Here is a 19,605-nt window from a genome sequence, read left to right as displayed (position 1 = left end):
AAAACACTTTGAAGGTCCAGAGCTTCACTGATACCTAGATGGACCTCAAGGCAGCTCTGCCTTCTCTTATATAGTGAGCGCTGTTATCAGACAGGGTTGATGTGTACCAGGAGCCACTTACTGAAAATGTTTGACAACATTTTGTCAGATTCTTTCATCTACGACTTGAAAAGTCCACAGCATTTCCGAACTAGAGCTTGAAAGACGGATGTCTTGGCCACAGTGTCACCCGCCTCCTTCCTGTGCTTGGTTTGTGGTGATTCCTAGTATTCTATAGTGCTTCTCACTGTGGGTCCCCTCTGAGCTTTCCTTTCTCTAAGACTTACATTTTTTTTTTAAAGATCTGTTATTATGGATTCAGTATTCTGTTTGCATGTTTTACCTGCATACCAGAAAAAGGCATCAGATCTTATTATAAATGGTTGTGAGCCTTCATGTGGTTGCTGGAAATTGAACTCAGGACCTCTGGAAGAGCAGCAAGACTTACATCTTAATTGTAATGTTTTGGAACAAGTCCTGGTTTTGTTGTGTGATGAACACATTTATTATAATATATAAATGAGATTTATAAGTTCTATAAAGTGTGTGTGTGTGTGTGTGTGTGTGTGTGTGTGTGTGTGTGTATGTGTACAGGTGTGTTCATAACACTTTGTTCACTGATCAATCACAGCCTTCTGCTTACTTCACTGCCTCATGGTTGGTTGGCCTGGAAGGTCCCTGGTTGGTATCAGGTCACAAGAGCATTGCTGGGTGTGAATAGTTCAGGCTTTCTGTGTGAAAGTAGAGAAAGGAGTCCAAGGAAATTGTTTGACTGACACTGTGAGAAAACATTACAAGCTATGATCACTGCTCATTTCCTGTGATCTAGGTCCAAAGTCTGTTTATGGCTTGTTTTTGATGACATCTTCCAAAACACAGGCCAGAATGTACCAGTTTTGCTCTCTGTTGATTGCTTTTTCTCAGCAGGAACATTAGGGCCTAATCCTTAAAAAGTAATAATCTCTGGGTTTTTATCTTGTAAATGACTGTATTAAGTGCCATTCTTGCTGTAGTAAACTAAATTACTTAAATGTGACATCTACAGCCAATCACCATTTGTCCTCATCTCAAGTGCATCACAGTTACTCTGCATCTCTCCAAGTTTCTGTATCCTCAGGCAGCTACCTGAAGCACCATGTATTTATAGAGAAGGACTTGCCCGGTGGTCGATCCATAGCTAGCGGTCAATGGCAAAGGCTTTGATCTTGAGAGCCCTGTGTTTATTAGTAAGTTCTGATTCAAGATTGGGTAAGTTTCCAAGCCACATTGTACTGGTCTTTGCCCACATTTGAAAGCACCTGTACATAGGAGAGATTAGGAATGCATTTTGCACATAGAAGTGATGGGGAGACCAAAAAGTGTGTGTATACGGTGGGTATGGTAGGAGGCTGGCGATTGAGGGGTATAGATGGCTGCTGTTTTGTGCTAATACCCAAACTAGTTTGTAATTCCATCTAATGGGTTACAAGATACTTTTAAAGTTTTTAAAACCATTTTTTTTACATTTATTTTAGTGCGGGTGTCAGTATATGTGTTTGTACACATACTCTGCAGCATACAGATGGAGGTCAGAGGACAGCTGGTAGGAGTTAGTTTCCTCTTTCCACTATGTAGATCCCTGGGATCAAACTTGGGCATTGTGGCAAGTACGCTCTCCCATGTAGTCATTGTTCTGGTTTTGAATTTAAGGGCTTTGACAAGTATTTTCTGAAGTGAATTGAACTGGTAAGTGTAGTCTGCCTTGAATTGTTGAGAGCAAAGGGAATGGTGATATGCTGGAAATGAAATAGAGAGGTGGACATTTGTTTTCTTATATCCTTTCTGTTTGGGACTGGTTGCTTCCCTTCAGAATAAAGCCTGAATGCCCCTATCATTCTATAATCTGGTTACTGTCAGTACTGGGTCATGATCAGAACCTGTACTGTCAAAGACATTGCTGGAATTGACACTCTTGAGGACCTGCTTGAGGGATGGGCCCCAAGAGTCAAAATTAAACTCCTGTTAACACTTGAGAATCACTGTTAAATCAGTACCTTTCTGCAGTTTTGGCTTGAGAACAGATTTCAGAATTTGATGGAAGCCAGAATAAATTTACAAATAATATTATTTATAGTACAAGAGATTGGTGAATCCATAGCTAAGTCTTGTCATAGAAACTGAGCACTTCTGTTTTAGAACTTGCCCTACTATAGTCACTGTATTTTGAGTTGTGAGTGATTGTTTTTGGTTGGAAATTTGGTTGCTACTCATCTATGTTTTTGAGTAGCTCTGGAATGTAGTTTGCCTCCAGAATTTGTGAGGCAAGAGGTCTATATTCTGGTTCCAGTGGTAATGCTAGACTCTTGACACCTATAAGAATTGACCTATGGGTAGTCACTTGCTTGCTCCACTAAAGCTAAAAAATGATAGTGCCTTTTTGTGGTCTCTGTACCAATAGTGTGAAAGGAATTTGGTGAGTCCAATTTTACTCTAAAACACTTGATTTCCTTTCATTTATAAAGAATTGCATGGGCTTTGTAGATAAAATAGAAAAAGAAAAGTCTATTCTTGGGTAACCAGTTACTATTCCATGAATAATAAATTAAAATATAAAGTCACTGGGCATTATGTTTTGTGCCATTAAGTCTAGCACTTGGGAGGCAGAGGCAGGCGGATAGTTGTGTTTGAAATTAAACTGGTGCATATAGAGAATTCTAGGCCAACGAATCTATATAGAGAGATCCTGTCTCAAAGAGAATTAATTAATTAATTAATTCTCACCAAGAAACCCACTTGGTGACTTTGACACTGGAAGGGATTGTGGTGGTGGGGGCATTTTTAGAGATAGGGTTTCTCTGTGTAGCTTTGTATACCAGGATGGCTTCAAACTCACAGAGATCCACCTGCCTCTGCATCCCAAGTGCTGGGATTAAAAGCATGTGCCACCACCACCTGACCTTGGCAGGGATTTTTATCATGTAGCACACACTAGGAAAATGATAGCAATAATCATACATAACCAAGACTTCTCTAGAAGCATACATGGCACATAGCTAGCTGCTGTGCTAAATCCCTTACTTGTACTACCTCACTAAAACCCGGCAGTGTACAGGGTAGGTAGTTTCCGTGACCCCTTAGCTGAACAGAGAGGTTCTATATAAAACATTGTCTTGCCTGAGGTTGTAGCCTGGGAATTTGAGCTATGACAGGTGATGTCTGGGGCTCTTTGTCCTTAAACACTTGCTTTTTCTAGGTTGAAGAAGAATCACCATAGCGGATCAGTGGCGGATGGTAGTGGGAGAAAAGCCCCTGTGTGAGTGTGTCAGCATAATGAATGAGGGAGGGTTCCTGCATGGCAGAAGTAAATGAGCAGCAGGCCCTGGGCCACTAGGACAGCACACTGCCGTTTGTGAGTCACCTGGGATTGTGTTCATCCCAGTGTTATTAGCCTGTAAAGTTACCCAAACAGTGCCTACTGGTTGGAATCTTTTTAGCTTTCCCTAAAATCCTGGGCATCCGCTTGCCTTTTAACTGTATGACACTACATTTTTAGTGCTGGAAATTTATAAGCCTCACGAATCAGAAGGAAATAAACAGATGGGGCACTCGTAGTTCATTATCCCAACAAGGGCTGACAAAATATCCACTACTTATAAATAGCATTTGTTTGTGAAGTTAGCCTGGACTTTGATCTTGAGTTTAATGGCAGTGTGGGTCATATCAACTTTGCCAACTATCAAAGCTTTAAACATTTCATCATTAATTACATTTCCTTGGAGCTGTTTCTTAGAATGCTTAGTGAAACTTTTAATGTTTCCTTTAATGGTGTTTGAAAGAAAGAATCTGAGAGCAAATTGATTTAATATACTCTATGAGTAAGAACTTGTTTCTCAGGGATTAATGCACTGCAGAGGTTAAGGGTTGGAATTGCCAGACTCAAAACACTCCATCCCTGTTCCTCAGCAGACTCACTGGGTAAGACACTCTATGCATCAGTAAACCGGCAGAAATTCTCTGTGTCCCATGGGGTTGTGGAAAGAATTTAGGGAGGTAATGCTCACAAAGCAGTGTTGACGTTAGTGTGGCCAGCTGTCCATGAGCAGTTTTTAAACATAGAAAATCATGGACCTAGTGTGTTCCCTTGCATTCCCCTACTCCACCCTCTGGATGATTTTTCTGTGAGGTTTGGAAGCTCTCCCCCTTTTCTTTTGAGCAGCTGCCCACCAGTGAGTTGAAGAGAGGCATCAGGATGAGCCAGTCCTCCTCGGGTTTTCTCCACTTCCTTCTTCCAAGGCTAGATGTTGGGCTTTGTCTATCCACCAGTGCTGGGATCTGTTCCCTTGTTTACAAATTGTTTGATGTGCATCAAAGAGTCGGTGCTCCTATAGTGTAAAATGTAACTCATCACAGGATGTGCTGTCCTAAGAACCGAACAGCACTAGAAAAGCAATAGCAATGCATTTTGGCAGCTAAGGAAAGGGCTTGTATTGACAACTTCTTGCAATCTCGGAAATTTAAAAGAAACTTGTTAAATGGCTATGGTTGCGCAAAGTAACCTTTTCTAAGCTGATCCTGGGCCAGAGTCGAGAATTTTCTTATATGGAATAGATGTAGTCAACATCTTTCTAGTGACATTGTTGCTCCTCAGCTTGTGGCTTAATTACTGAAAACCTTCCTTCAGCCATTGTGAAGGGAAGAGTCTCCCAGTTTTCCCTCTCTTTTCCCATCTCTCTTCCCATCTCTCTTTGGGGCTACAGTTGACATAGAATAAAACCCAGATCTCAAGCCTAGCCCACATGGCGCTATATGACTCCTGTCTGACCCTGCTTTCTGCTCACACTATTTGTATCCTTTATATGCACTGCCTCTGCCTCTCCTATTGGTGATGTGTCTTCCCTGTGACCTCCCACCCAGGATGTCACCATGCCTTGGAAAATTTCCCTGTACTCTTCCTGTCTCTGGCTGCCTCATTTCACAGCTCTCTGTTCTGGTCTGTAGTTTTCACAGCAATCTCAATTGACTCTCATAGACTTGGTTCCCACACTGAGCCCTGCCCCCAGCCTGCTTGTTCAGTATAAAATGGCTACTGGGGTGCAGAACCAGATTCCCTACAAGGAAACTCAAGAGTCCCTGTAAAGAGGAAAGGAAGGGAGGTTGGAAGGGAGAAGCCTGAGGGCCTTGCAGGCAGACTTGCAGTTCCTGGAGGAGAGAGTTGGAAAGTTACCCTGTCTGAAGGAAAAGAACTCAGAAGTGGGTGGCAGTTAAGAACTGCTGAGAGCTGAGGCCATTGACATTTGTAAGTTCACAGCTTATTGGGGGACAGTTGTTCTACCCATGTCCTTACATCCCCAGGATTATCAGTTTTCCTCCCAGGCTTTTGTTTGGGTCTTTAGATTGTAAAGCAGACTTTCTCTCTTAAAGAGGGGCTTTACTGTTTCCATCAAGGAGGCTCCCAACCTTGCCTGTATCCACTTTCTGCCTCAAAGCAGGGTTCTGGCTCTGTCCTTTGCACAACAGCTATTATCACAAATCAGGTTCTGACATAGTGATACTGAAATGCCCCAAATAGTTTAGCTGACATAGTGATACTGAAATGCCCCAATGTTTTATCTGCCTAGTGATACTGAAATGCCCCAAATAGTTTACCTAACATAGTGATACTGAAATGCTCCAACGGTTTACCTGACATAGTGATACTGAAATGCCCCAAATGGTTTACCTGGGAAGGAGTTGCCATTTTTGTGCCTGTCCTCCACTTTCAAAGCTATTCTTGAAGCTGTTAACTTATTTACTGGAGGTTTTTCTCCAGGATCCTAAGCTTGGTGATAATTGGACCAATGTTGTAGGGTAATGCCTAGCACAGTGTTCAGAATGAATGAAGGAGGGTAGCGGAGGAGTGAGATGCTTATAGAACATTTGAGACTGAGTTTGAGTCCCCAGAATTGATGTAAAAGACAGCTTTGTGATCCCAACACTCCTATGTGGTTGTAGTTTTGTTGAAATAAATGTTTCTCCTGACAGATGAAAATAAGTTGGAGTACCTAAAATTAGAGGTGTATATAACCTTTTGGGGGGATTAAGGAAAGACTTGGAACTGTCTGTTGTGACCCTAGGAACTGAAGATGGCAGAAAATCCAAAAGTGGCTTTGACTGTTTTGAACTTACTTCATTGCAGGAGTTTCTGCGCCCAACGCATAGGCCATCCTTGACAGGGCACTTGATTTAACTCTAGGCTACTTCTCCTGCTTTCCACACCTCCTTTCACCCAAGTATTTCTCTTTGTGGCACAGCATTGCTATACACCTCTAATAACAAATTATTTTGACTGAAATCATTAAGCACTGAAGTATATATGGTTGAAGACAATAATCTTTACTGGGAGGTTTGCTTCCTTTACACTTTGCCCTTTGGCTATGAAAAGGATTTCACATTGTACATAAAGAAAGGCATAAAAATAACTACTGTTAAGGAAATGCTGATAATTGAAATGTGTGGGAACAGGAAGTTAAATGCCTCATTTTTTTTCTCTTTTTAAAGGAGTAGGCTCAGGCTCATATGATAATTCCCATCTGATCTTTCATCCTAAATCCTGAGCAGTTTATTGGTTATCTGGAATAAATGTTAGTTTAGAGAATTGATGGAAGCAGCAGATTCAAATACATACAAGTTCATGGGCCTTTGCTTGATAGTATGTTTCCCATGACAACTTATCAGCTGCAGCACAAGAAGCTGAGCTCCAAATTGGGAGAAGAAGTGAACTTTGCAAAGCAAGGCTCAGTACAAGGAAACAGCTGTCAAAATATAGCCCTTCAGAGTAGTGTTTTTAATCTTTGTATGTGTGCTCTAGCACTCCACTAAATATTAATTTTCCCAAAACCCAGTGAAGTGGAGATGGATATTTTAACTTCACAAGGCATCTCAACAAAATAGATTGAAATGCTCTAATTTAGCATGTTTTATGAATAATTATATATTTACCTGAACATCAGAAATAGTTCTCTTTATGTTTTAAGTTGTTATTTTTCAAGAAGAAATATAGGGACGCCTCAATCATATAAGAGACCATCGGTGACTCAGGCCACAGAGAACAGAGAATAGATCTTGAAACGCATGGTACTCATTGGGGAGTTTTGACCAGAGTTTATGTTTCCTGTGTTGTGGAGCCTAATTCATGGAGAAGACCTCACTCTACACCAATGACATGTATGTCATTATTCTCGAGAGTAAACGTGACTACTTTCTGTATTTGGTTAAACTGCTAATGTATATAAACTGGAACTTTGGATTCCCAGTCTTACTTAAAAGCTTACCCTGGGGTGAGAATAGCCATGACTCTCATTATAAATAGATGCTTCCTAGTTGTTACCTTGTTCTGTTTCTTATTTCTATATTTTATAAAGTCTCACTGTATTTCTGGCTGCCCTGGAACTTGCTATAAGTAGATCAGGCTGGCCGCAAATTCAGAGATCTGTTTCCCTCTGTTTCCCAAGTGCTGGGATTAAAGGTGTAAATCATCATTCCAGGCTAAAATGTACCTCTGCTTTTGCTGTGTGTGTGTGTGTGTGTGTGTGTGTGTGTGTGAGAGAGAGAGAGAGAGAGAGAGAGAGAGAGAGAGAGAGAGAGAGAGAGAGAGAGAGAGAGAGAGAGAGAGAGAGACAGAGAGAGAATGCATCTGAAGATCCCCTGCAGCTGGAGTTACTCCAGCCCTGAGTTTGCTGACATGATTGCTGGGAACCAGGGTCCCCTGTGAGGGCAGCAAGCACTTTAACTAATGCACCATCTCTCCAGCCTGAATCTTGTTTGGCTTCATTGCTCGGTGTGTTTCCTGTACGAGTTGTTAGAGAAACAGGCCCTTCTAGAAACTGTTTTCTGTCAGAACATACAGTTTTCTGACCCACCGAATATTTATAAACCAATTATCAATGTTTATAAAGTTTTTTTTGCAGATGGCTATCAGCAAAATAGTTCATGATACTCCGTACACTTAATGCAAAACTGTTACGTCAGCGCTTCTAGGGAAAACCAGAATATCTTCCCAGCTGTGGATAGTTGATGATTTCTTACGATGCAAACAACACTAATGATGAAAGAAAAATTATCAATAGACCTCATTAAAATGTACACATCTGCCTTTTCAGTAGACACTGCTGACATAGTTAGGAGGAAATATTTACACTGCCTATGGTGGTTTGAATGAAAATGGCCCCCACAGGGGCCTGTGTTTGAGTGCTTGATCCCAGTTAGTTGAACGTTTGAGGGGTGTGGCCTTGCTAGAGGAGGTGTGTCACTGAGGGCCGACTTTGAGGTTTGAGAAACCCATGCCATTCCCAGTCTCTCTGCCTCATGGTTGTGTCTCAAGCTGTGAACTCATAGCTGCTGCCCCAGTGCTAGACCTCCTCACACGCTGCCATGCTCTCACCTCAGTGGTCATTGATTCCAACCCTCCGGAACTGTAAGCCCCAAATTAAACATTTTCTTTTCATAGGTTTCCTTGTTCTGGTGTTTTATCCATAGCCATAGAAAAGTGCCTAAGACACTATACATCTAAATTTAAATTAAAATTTAAAGTATAATAAAAAGGAGAGATCTCAATTTAAAAAATAACTGAAGAACTTGAGGAAACAATCCTTAAGGTTTGTTTGACCAAGAAGCATCTGACAAGAGAGATAACATTCTTAAAGGGAAATGGAGAATAACACAACAGTAAACTAGCCGCATGTGGCAGTACATGCCTGTAATCCCAGCCCTTGGAAGGTAGATGAAGAAGGCAGTATTCCGTGGCAGTCTTAGCTAGATGCTAAGTCTGAGGCAAACCGTCAAACTTAAAAAGAAAAAAAAAAAGACAACAAACAATAGTTCATACCCCTCAGAATTCCTCTTCCCCAAGTTCCCCCATAAAACATTATAATATTAAGAATTGACAAGGAAATTGAATATTGATAATGTCTATCTAGTTATGAGTGTAAAATAGTGTATCTATTTTGTGACTTGTAATCAAGTTAAACACATAACCATATAACCTGATAATTTTACCCCTTTTTATATAAGAGAAATGAAAGTGTATGTTATCTAAAAAAAAAAAAAAGATTAAAATGATTGTAAAAACTTTGCCCGTTAAAGCTTTCAACTGGAAGTAACCCATATGTTCATTAATAGGATAAAAAGGGGAATCTTTACATAGTAGCAGAACATGTCAGCAAATTGGTTAAATCTCAATACATAGTAAGTGGAAGAAAGGAGGCACAAGAGGCTAGATGCTGTGTGGTAACAGTTAAATGCAGAGTGATTGCATGCTAACTAAGCTGGGTGATAGAAAGTGGTATGGAATAGAGGCTTGTTCTGGGAAAGACCCATGGGATTGTTGTGATGACTTTAATTTCCCTTTTGGCAGTACCTGTACATGCCAGGCAAGTTCTCCCCAACTCTCCAGTCCTTGTGATATTTTTTTTTATCATAATCTGGGGTAGTGATTACAAGGTGTCTAACTTCTTTGAATTATATGTTTTCTATGTGTCTCTTGGTAGATAGTTTATACCATAACTTAAAGTAGGCACAAAGTCACATCTTGGACCAGATAGCAAATCATTTGTAAGTGCTACAGAAATTTGAAAGATGGTAGAGACTCTGGGGTGTATGTACTACCTGAGCTCTCAGAGAAAGGCGGAGTGAGTGTACAGAGATGTTGGGTTTTGAAGGAGCAAATGTGTACATGTTATCAGGGATTAAAGAGACAATATTGTAAATCAGGCCAAGCCCTCTAGTCAAAATAAAACAAGCTGTGTTTGGGGGTCATTAAGAACATTAATTGATGTTTTATTTGTTTGCTAAGTGTGTAATTCCCATAAATCATATGTCAGTCTATCATTTTATACTTCCCACTTTTGAGCTAAAACACTCACAACTTGTTCCTTGTTCTGATCTCCTGTTTTAGCACCACAGTGTAATATTAAGTTTTTCCAAATTATACCATGTATTTTTTTCATAAAGTGCTTTGTTAGGGAAGGTAATTTGTCTGAATTGTGACAGATGTTTAGAAAGAGATATCTTTTATGTATAAATTTGCAATAAATATATGCTGTAGGATTTTCGCATTAATAGCTATTTTTTTAACATTTAATTTTGTTCCAGACAGATGATAATTACTACAAAATGAATAAAACGAGCAATCAGAAATAATTTGATTTTATGATTTTGGTTTCATTTGTTTTTACAATCATCAGACTGCTGCTACACTGTTTTACTGAGAAAGAAAATGGTGGCATCAGTGTGTATTTGTATTGATTACTTTCTTTCTTTTTAAAAAATATTTTGTTTATTTTTATGTTATGTACATTGGTGTTTTGCCTGCACATTTGTTTGCTTGAGGACATAGGCTCCCCTGGAACAGGAGTTACAGACAATTGTGAGCTGCTATGTGGGTGCTGGGAATTGAACTCAGGTTGTCTGGAAGAGCATTCTGTGCTCTTAACCACTAAGCCATTTCTCCAGCCCCTTGGGTTGATTTCTTATGTTATACAGTCATTGTTCTGGGCTATTATGTATTAACTCATTTATTCTGCTTGTTACCTTGGTGACGAAAATGAGGCATGGAGTCATTAAGTAGCTCCATGAAGGTTGTGTCAAACTAAGTGGTATAGTCAGGATTTAAAACTAGAGGATCTGATTCCAGAATGCACACCCCTTATGATTGTTCTGTTCCTTGGTTTTTTGTTTTGTTTTTTGCATAGGGGATGACTTCCTGCCATAGGAAGCACAGGACACCTGTGCACCTTCAAAACCCAACATCTCTGCACAGCCTGCCTTTCTCTGAGAGCTCAGACTGTACATACCTCAGCTTCTTCCAAGGTGGCTCAGCAGAGAAGGGCTTTAGATAAAACTTCAGATTATTGTGCCAGTTTGGTGTAAGGTTTTTCCTTATTTCCACCCATTGTCTGGGAAACTTAACTATTATGAACAGAGTTAATTCTCTTCAAGGACTGAAAATCTAATCTGAGTCTGAGTTATTTTACTCATGTGGCTTCTTAGTTGCTTAAACTTTTCTCACTATTTGAAATAGACTAAGAAACCAGACAGGACTGGCACTATGCTACATCTGAACAAAAGAAAATCAGTGCAGACCTGTAATTAGTCAGTAAAAGGCTTTGCCACAATATCAAAAGATTGAGCATTAATGGTACTGTGTGTTCAAAGTTAAAATAATGTATTTAAAGGCTGGCAAAATGGCTCAGTGAATTTGTGAGCTTGCTACCAATCCTGTTGACTTGAGTTCTATCCTTGGAACCCACATGGTGGATGGAGAGAACTGACTTCTGTAAGTTGTTCTCTTACCTTCATGTAGTTCATCCATACTTGCGCGCGCGCGCGCGCGCGCGCACACACACACACACACACACACACACACACACACACACACACACACACACACACACACACAGAGTATAAAATTGTATTTAAAAAATATTTGTTTTCCAGAAATGATTCTCTTCAGCCATGTGTTTTTGGTTACTTAATCTATGTTTTCACTTAACCAGTCTGTGTTAGTGGCACCAGTTAAAAGCACAGCTGCTGCATTCAAACTCATCCCAGACTTGGTGATAACAAGGACACCTGGCCCTAGGTTTTCTTTTCATGTCAGAACTCATCCTTTCCCTTCCTGTTTTCACTTCTGTAAAGGTGGTACTTGCAGGCAGAAAGACAGTTTCAGGAGGCAGGAGAGGAAGAGAACATTGAATACCAAGTCCCATTTTCTAGATTTTCTTTGGGTTATTAGTAAATGCAGTGCTGTAAGCTCCCATCAGGGTTAGATTAGGGAGGTAGGACAAGCCAGCAAATACTTATTGGCTTCTAGTGAAATTAGAATATCCTCACAATCTCTCTAAAGTTGGTAAAAATATACCCTAAGAAATTATGCGCTAAAAGATCATTGACCTGACTTCAAAAAATTAGTACTAGAATAAGAATAGTGGTTATATTAAAAGTAAGGTCTTGATGACATGACCCATTAGAATGGGGTTCAGCGGAAACTGCTTCATGCAGAGTATTGCTAGCATCTAGAATTGTGCCTGTCATGTGGTAAGAAATCAGTGTTTATTGAGTGAACATCAATCTAATTCCTTCAATATCCTTCGAATAAGAGGAGGATATGACAGACTTTGAAGGTCCATAGTGGAGGGCCTCACTATCCCTGGGGAGGAAGGAGCTGGGGGATGGGTTGAGGGGGTTGGTGGGTAACATGGGAGGATGGGCGGTTGAAGGAATGGGGCAGGATGGATATGTAAATATGAGTAGTAATCAAATAATTTAAATTAAAAAAAGAGGAGGATTTTGTCCATGTTTTCTTGCAGAATGGTAATGTTCCTTAGATAAAACCTTTGTGAGCTCACCCTGGGAAAATCCCACAACCAACATGTGAGGCCTTTCCAACTAGGTATCTCTCCCATTATAAAAGAAAAGTTGGGCATATTTCCCGTGTGGTTTTAAGTCACAATAGAGTTCAGTGGTCCTGTGTGATGTATTAGAAATTGTTTTTGTGATCCTGGAAAACCAAGTATCCAGTTCCTTGCCATAGTGAGTGCACCAACATATAGAACTTCTTCTGGGCCCATATGTCTCTTAGCTGATCCTTTTCCCTTTGATATCAACAGCAGATGTTCTATAATTGGACAGAAGCCACCAACCTCCTCTTATCAGAAGGATGAGCAGTCAGAACATGACATGGAAGCCATTTGATGCTTTTCACAAAGAGCAGATGGCTAACTCCCATGGAGAATGAAAGGTTGGCAATTTAATTTAGGCTGAGTAAAGTCGGAAGTTTTCAAAGGAAACAGAAATTGATTAGGTACCAAAGCAGTGGCTTCAGGACTGGGAAGCCTCGTGGGAAACTTGGTTTTCCTGTGAATTATTACAGCCAAGTGGTTACTAGAAGGATAAGTAATTTACTTCCCAGTGATGACCTTTTGTAGGATGCTATCTGAGCCATAAGGAGGAGCCAGAAGATTTAATAAAGGGAATTTTAAAGACTTGGTGGGATTATGTGTTAGAGAGGAAACTTCTGTATTATATGTTGCCCATAATGTTGCTTAGGATGCTGAAAATTTAAACTAGATTTTACTCACTTTATTTCTACTTTTTTTTTTTTTGTAAAGGTAGTATACTTGTGCCGTGATTGGTTATTTTAAACTGATATGCCCAGACTCTCATGAGGAAGTACTGCTTTTTGACGTTCATAAGGGTCTATGGATGTAACAGTAGAATTACAGCTAATTTGAAATCCCAAGCAGTACTTTGTCTCTAACTAAAGCACTCAGTTTGACATAAGGTGACCAGGCCACTTTGAAATACAAAGAGAGCATTAAATTTGTCCAGGTAACAGGAATGTATATTATTTGTATGACCATTCTACTTGGTGGAGCTCAAATTTTGTGCTTTAAAATTACAGAAGGACTTGTTCAAACATAGGCTGCCAAGCTCTATCCTTTGAGTTTCTGATTCAGAGGGTTGTGTCAAGTATTTGCACGTCAAATAAGTTCACTAGTGTAGTTCATGGGCCTATCTTTGGATAGGACCAAAACAGACTTGGCTCTCTTGAACTTCTGATTTCCAGTTGTTATAATTTTTAGTTCTTTCTGTTTCCTCTCCTCCACTAGACAGTGTTTTTTAAGCATAGATGCCCATGACAGAATGCTTGTGCTAGTGTCATAGATCTCCTCAGACTGGTTTGTTCTTTGTGTTATAGAGTCTGCTCATTCTGAGAGATCAAGATAACTATTTGCTACTAACTTGAGGGGAATGCAGGGACCTGTGCAATTAACATGACTTCTGCATTCTCAAAGCTTTAGGCTTCGAAAAGCCTCAACAAGTCTTAGAAAAACCTTCTAAAAGCATTCACTAGAGGGAGCATTGTTTCCAAACCATTGTTGCTCTTGTGTTCAGCAGTTGACTTCAGAAGCTTCTTGAGTCTGTGATAAGAGTCTTGGCCATTGTTGCTTTTCTTCTGCACTCATCTTGTGCTAAAGACTAGTGCAGTCCCTAAGCCCATCACAGTTGGTGGTGTAAATGGAGAGGCTCTGGAGCATATTGCTCTCTAAGCATTTATTTATTTGGTAACAGATTGACTGAGACACTTGTAGGCAGCCTATTAGTAAGCACATGTGACTGTTAATGTCAGTTGGGAATAAAGGGACCTCAGATCACAAATTTCAGCAGCATCAGGTATTCCTTGTTCTTGAATATTAAAATAAAAAGAATTGGGAATCTGCAGAGGTATACCTAGGGTTAGGTGTTGCAGTTAAGTACTAGGTAAGTCACTTGTGGACTAAGGTTTGAAAAACCTCTTGCCTGTTGTTCTCTCTTAACTTTTAATCTTCAATGGTGTTGTATTGGAACCTCTGGATTATGTTTTCTAATGGTCTGTTGTATAGTTATATTCTTTCTAATGATGCTAACCTTTGTGAAAACATTAAAAGCGAAAACATTAAAAGCAGCAGTGTTAGCCCTCACTTACTTTAAACTTTCTTCATACATTATGTGGTTAATGACTTCACAGATATTATCTGAATTGATGCTTTGTGGCTCAGAAAATAGGAATGGGGTTTAGGGAGCTTGGTAGATCAGGTACTTAGGATGGCTACTGATTACCTTGTTGCTTATATAACTTTTAACTGTTTCAGAGTTCTTTGTCCTTTATTATACTGGCTTTGAGAGACATTTCCCCTTATTATTATGTCCTCCTTGCTGTGTTTCTTTCTTTTAAAGTTGCCAGTGATAATTTAATGGAAAAAAAAAAGTCCTAAAAATACATAACTAAGGGGATTGACATGCTGACCAGTGGGTGACAGGTAGGTTATCAAGCAGAACAGGAAGCAAGTGAAACCATCCCATGATGGGGCTGATAGAAATCCTAGAACAGCAGCCATGCCAGCCTCTTAGTGTGCAGGGGGATTGTGGCTGCTGGTGAGATCAGCGCTGTTGCCTTCCATCTAGGTAGTCCTTCAGCTCCCACTTCCTCTGTGAAGTGCTCCTGCTACATGCCAGTAAATGGTCGTTCATTTCCTACACTGCCGACTTCCCCTAATTGGGTCTTTATGCTTTGAGTACCTTGGTATCCCGTAACTTCTTCCTTGGGTTTAACAGGCATGACAGTATTTCTAAATATGTATCTATGATTGTATGTGTGTGCTTGTATGTATTTGTAAATGCTATTAAAGTATGACATTTTATGTGTCTGTAGAACTTAAGGTGTTACTTTGATATTTTTAGTGCATGCCTTGTTTTCTTTTTTAAATTAATATTTAGTCCTAAAATTTATTTTTGATTTTGTGTATTTTAAAAAGATAAGCTTATAAATTATTTTTTTCTTTACTCTTATTTTTAAGTAATTTTCTCAATGGAATTAATTTCCTCAAAAAACAAAACAAAACAAACAAACAAAACCTCACAATTAACAAAACAAAAACAGTATACCCTGGGTGGGTTGCATGTCCTCATTGAGTCTCCTGATACTGTAGATCCATGCTCAGTCCTATGTGTGGGACTGAAAATTGTTCAAGTATTTTAAGTAATTAAGCTGATTAGTTACAGAGTATAAATTAGTATCTAATGAATATAAACTTCTGCTATATATAGGATAGCTTTTTTTTTTGGCTTTTATGCCTCTTTAAGAACAAATGCATATTGTATAAGGTGTTTTTAGGGTTAACTTTCCCAAGAAGGATCAAGCTAAAAGCTCTGACTGTGTAAATATATGTTCAGACAGACACAAATTTGTTATCTGCATATGTAACCAGTTGCAGAAAAGGAGAAACTATTCACAGTGAGAAGTTTTAAAAGAAGAAATGTGACAGTGGATTTACTTTTGAGAAGCCATTTCAGTGCCCTTTCACATGGTTTTGAAATGTTCCGGACAGACACTTTTGAAACAGGTTTCTTTTAAATTACTGCAGACATGTTAAACACAACTGGGAATCCCAGACAATTACCAATTATAAAACTTAGTGTTTGGATCCCCAAGTTATCGTTGACAAATATTTAGCATTCCAATCAATTACAATTTTCAAACACAAACTGACTTTACTAGTAAAACATCAGTGAAGATTGTCCAGTGTTACCCTGCCCAAGACCCATTCTTCCATTCTTACACCCAGAATTTCCTTACCTGTTTCTGGCTCCTGAAATGATAGTCAGACCACACTCATTTTGGTATAAGTCTCAGTGTAGGTTCCAGAGGACACTTAAACTGCTCTTCCTCATCTTCAAGAAGAGAAGAAAATCAGGAACTTGACAGAAGCCACGAGCTAATGGGTCGGCTGTCACCGAATCAGGGCAGTTAGAACTCAGTAAAGGCTAGAAAGTGGAAGCAGGGAAGAGGCAGAGATGTTTTAATCTGTGGGTGGGGGGTGTGGGTGTCAGGCTGGCCTCTGCTGGTTCTCTCCCATGAGTAATACGAATAGCAGCCTGGCCAACTCTCCCTGCCCTGCCCTGTGGCACTTTTTGTCTTCTTGTTACATTTCCTATGCTTCCTTATCAATAGGTGAATACACACACACACACACACACACACACACACACACACACACACACACACACACACAGTAACCCACAGAGATTTTCCCCTTTTAAACTTCACCATTGACAGTTAATCAGTAGTAAGAGACAAAGAGCAAGCCATGGTTCTTTCTGACACACTCAAAAGGAGATTGTAGAGTACAGCTGATTCAGGAGTGGGGCGGTATTGAAGCTCCCTAGAAACTTAGCATTTGGGTAATGATTTTGATCCCACTGGCCATGCCTGTTACATAAGAGTTACTATTGGTTGTTTCTTTTTCCACATTTAATCATTACTGACAAGTAGCTCATGAGTAAGACTGCAGATGGACTTATCACATATTAATATTTTGATAGGTCTGTGTTGCTTACACTGTTATTTATATTTTTAGTTCATTCCAGCTTCTGTAATAATATCTTTTAACATTCTGTATCCTTCCCACTGACTAGAGTATAGCAGCCTTTTGTGTCCATGGCAGGATTGTTTCCTTAACTGCCTTGATAACAACATCTGCCACTGCTCAAGTCATCTAGAGGTTTACATTTATTGAAGTCATTTATATAAAGTGATATATTTGCATATAACTGACATTCGTTCTTATATAAATACTTTAAATCATCTCTAGATTTTTTCTTATAATACTTAATGCTGTAAATGTTATATAAACAACTTAGCATATTATTTAGGAAATAATGACAACAAAATGCCTATGGGTGCTCATTACAGATATAGTTACTTTTCCCAGTATTTTTGATCTGTGGTTGATTAAACCTGAATGTAGGACAAATGGATGTGGATGGAAGACCACATGTGCTCGGAAGCTGACTACAAAAGATGCCATTGTTCTAAAAAGCTCTTTATGAGGCTCTTACATTTCTTTACCTTTTCTTTTTTCTTTTTTTTTTTAAATTAAAAAATCTTATTTTACATACCAATCCCAGTTCCCTCTCCCTCCCATTCTCCCATGCCTCCCCCCCATCCCACCCCATCCACTCCCCAGGGAGGGTGGGGCCTCCTACGGGGGATCATCAAAGTCTGTCACATTTTTGTGGCAAGGCCTAGGCCCTTCCCCATGTATCTAGGTTGAGAGAGTATCCCTCCATAGGAAATGAGCACCCACAGCCCACTCATGCACTAGGGATAAATACTGGTTCCACTGCCAGAGGCCCCATAGACTTCCCACGTCCCCTAACTGACACCCATTTTCAGGGGGCCTGGTTCCCCAGCTGTCATACTGGGATCCATGAGCTCCCCTTGTTCGGGTCAGCTGTTTCTGGGTTTCCCCAGCATGGTCTTGACTGCTTTGCTAATCACTCCTCCCTCTCCACAACTGGATTCCAGGAGTTTGGCTCTGTGCTTAGCTGTGGATCTTTGCTTCTGCTTCCATCAGCTACTGGGTTTTCATTGACTCCTGTCTTCTTAATTCCTTGTTGAGTGAAGGTGGGTTTACTAAGTGGCACGAGAAAGAAATCAGAACAGTGGGAGAGGCTTCAAGAGAGGAATAACCAAGGAATAACCAAAGGCTCCTGCATTTCAAATGTTTTCATGAAGATTCTGTTGTCCAATTGTGATCTAATAGCTTAAGTCTGCAATTCATTTTGCCTTAAAATCTTTTTTTTCTTTCTCTTTTTGGTTTTTTGAAACAATTTCTCTGTGTAGCTTTGGAGCCTATCCTGGAACTCACTCTGTAGATCAGGCTGGCCTGGATCTCACAGAAATCTGTCTGCCTCTGCCTCCCGAGTGTTGGGATTAAAGCCATGTGCCACTGCCACCCTGGATTTTCCTGTCTCACCAGGTTCAGCCACCCTTCTTAGCACCAAATGAACACACTGGACAATATATTAGTTATTAAACTGTTGGCCGATTGCTAGGGCTTCTTACTGGCTAGCTATGTCTTAATTATTAACCCATAACTACTCATCTATATATTTCTACATGGCCTTATTTTACCAGAGAATGCCTAGTGCATCCTATCCTCCCAGTCTCTCTGTGGCATCCTTTTTCTGGTGGGTGTCTCTGCCTACCTTTCCCAGAATTCTCCTCATCTCCTAGTCCATCTTGTCTTCCTGCCTTTATTGGCTATTGACCCAACAGTATTTTATTCATGAACCAATAAGAGAAACATACATACAGAAGGACATCACCACCCAGCTTGTCTTAAAATGTTTGCCTATGTGTTTGCAGTCACACTAACTGCACACCAAGTAGTATTCTGGATTCTCCATGTACTTTCTATGCCGCGGGCAGCATTTTGGACATTGTGGATGGAAGAGCAATCACGAAACATACATATTTTTCCACCTTGGGAGGTATAGATACTTATTTTGTGTCTCATATACAAACATAATCACTACTAATCTTCTGGCACAGGCCTTTGAAACCAGAGCTAGTTGAAGGATGCTCCCTACTTGCTCTGGCAGAGGCCCATTTCTTCTCCAGACTTCCCTAAAACCCAAATAGTTCTGGCTGCTGCTTTAACTAAGGACTGAAAATACCCATAAGCAGAGAGAGCCCTCTTATAATCAGCTGCAGTGTAGTCTCTTGGGTAAATAGACTTATGGATGCAAAGTCGAAAGCAGGAATCTCCAGAGGCCAGTTACTACCAGGAGTGGCCCATATGTAAACATTCTATGATTAAGTGGGTGATTGACATTAGCTGACTCTGATCTGCAGCTCTCCAGACCCCCCAGATCTGTTGCATGAGGTACTGCTTCCCGAAGGTCTGACCAGCACCCACTAACTCCCCCAGGGCTCTGTGCTTTCCCAACTTTCCCTGAGGGTTCAACATACCCAATAAAGGATGCTGTTGGGGATGGCATTGTGTTTTCCTTGAACTGGAACTATTCACTTTTCCATTTCATTCTAGGAAACGTGAAGTGTAAGGATTAGACCTGGATGTGGCAAAATGCAGAGGGAGAACCTTAGGAGTCAGGGGTGGAGTGGAGAGCTGACATTCTGCCCACAGACTCAGTTGCTACACACAGCTTGCCAGCTTCCTTCTTTGCCTCCTCTTTGTTTGAGCCAGTGTAATTGAGAACACCCAG

The 19,605-nt window shown here is 40.2% G+C and overlaps 2 protein-coding genes across 2 annotated transcripts in view; one reads left to right on the top strand and one right to left on the bottom strand.

The window, feature by feature from the left end:
- P2ry14 (purinergic receptor P2Y14) overlaps positions 1 to 16,361 on the bottom strand; it is a 46,219-nt gene extending 29,858 nt beyond the window's left edge. The window contains exon 1 of the mRNA XM_027391668.2: positions 16,172 to 16,361. The gene's annotated coding sequence lies outside the window, so the exon portion shown is untranslated. The remainder of the gene's footprint in view (positions 1 to 16,171) is intronic.
- Med12l (mediator complex subunit 12L) overlaps positions 1 to 19,605 on the top strand; it is a 320,970-nt gene that overhangs the window by 144,357 nt on the left and 157,008 nt on the right. The window lies entirely within an intron of this gene.

The sequence above is a fragment of the Cricetulus griseus genome, assembly GCF_003668045.3.
Source record: "Cricetulus griseus strain 17A/GY chromosome 1 unlocalized genomic scaffold, alternate assembly CriGri-PICRH-1.0 chr1_0, whole genome shotgun sequence".
NCBI lineage: Eukaryota > Metazoa > Chordata > Mammalia > Rodentia > Cricetidae > Cricetulus > Cricetulus griseus.
The sequence above is the reverse complement of the archived record's forward strand: the minus strand, read 5'-3'. Positions and strand labels throughout refer to the sequence as shown.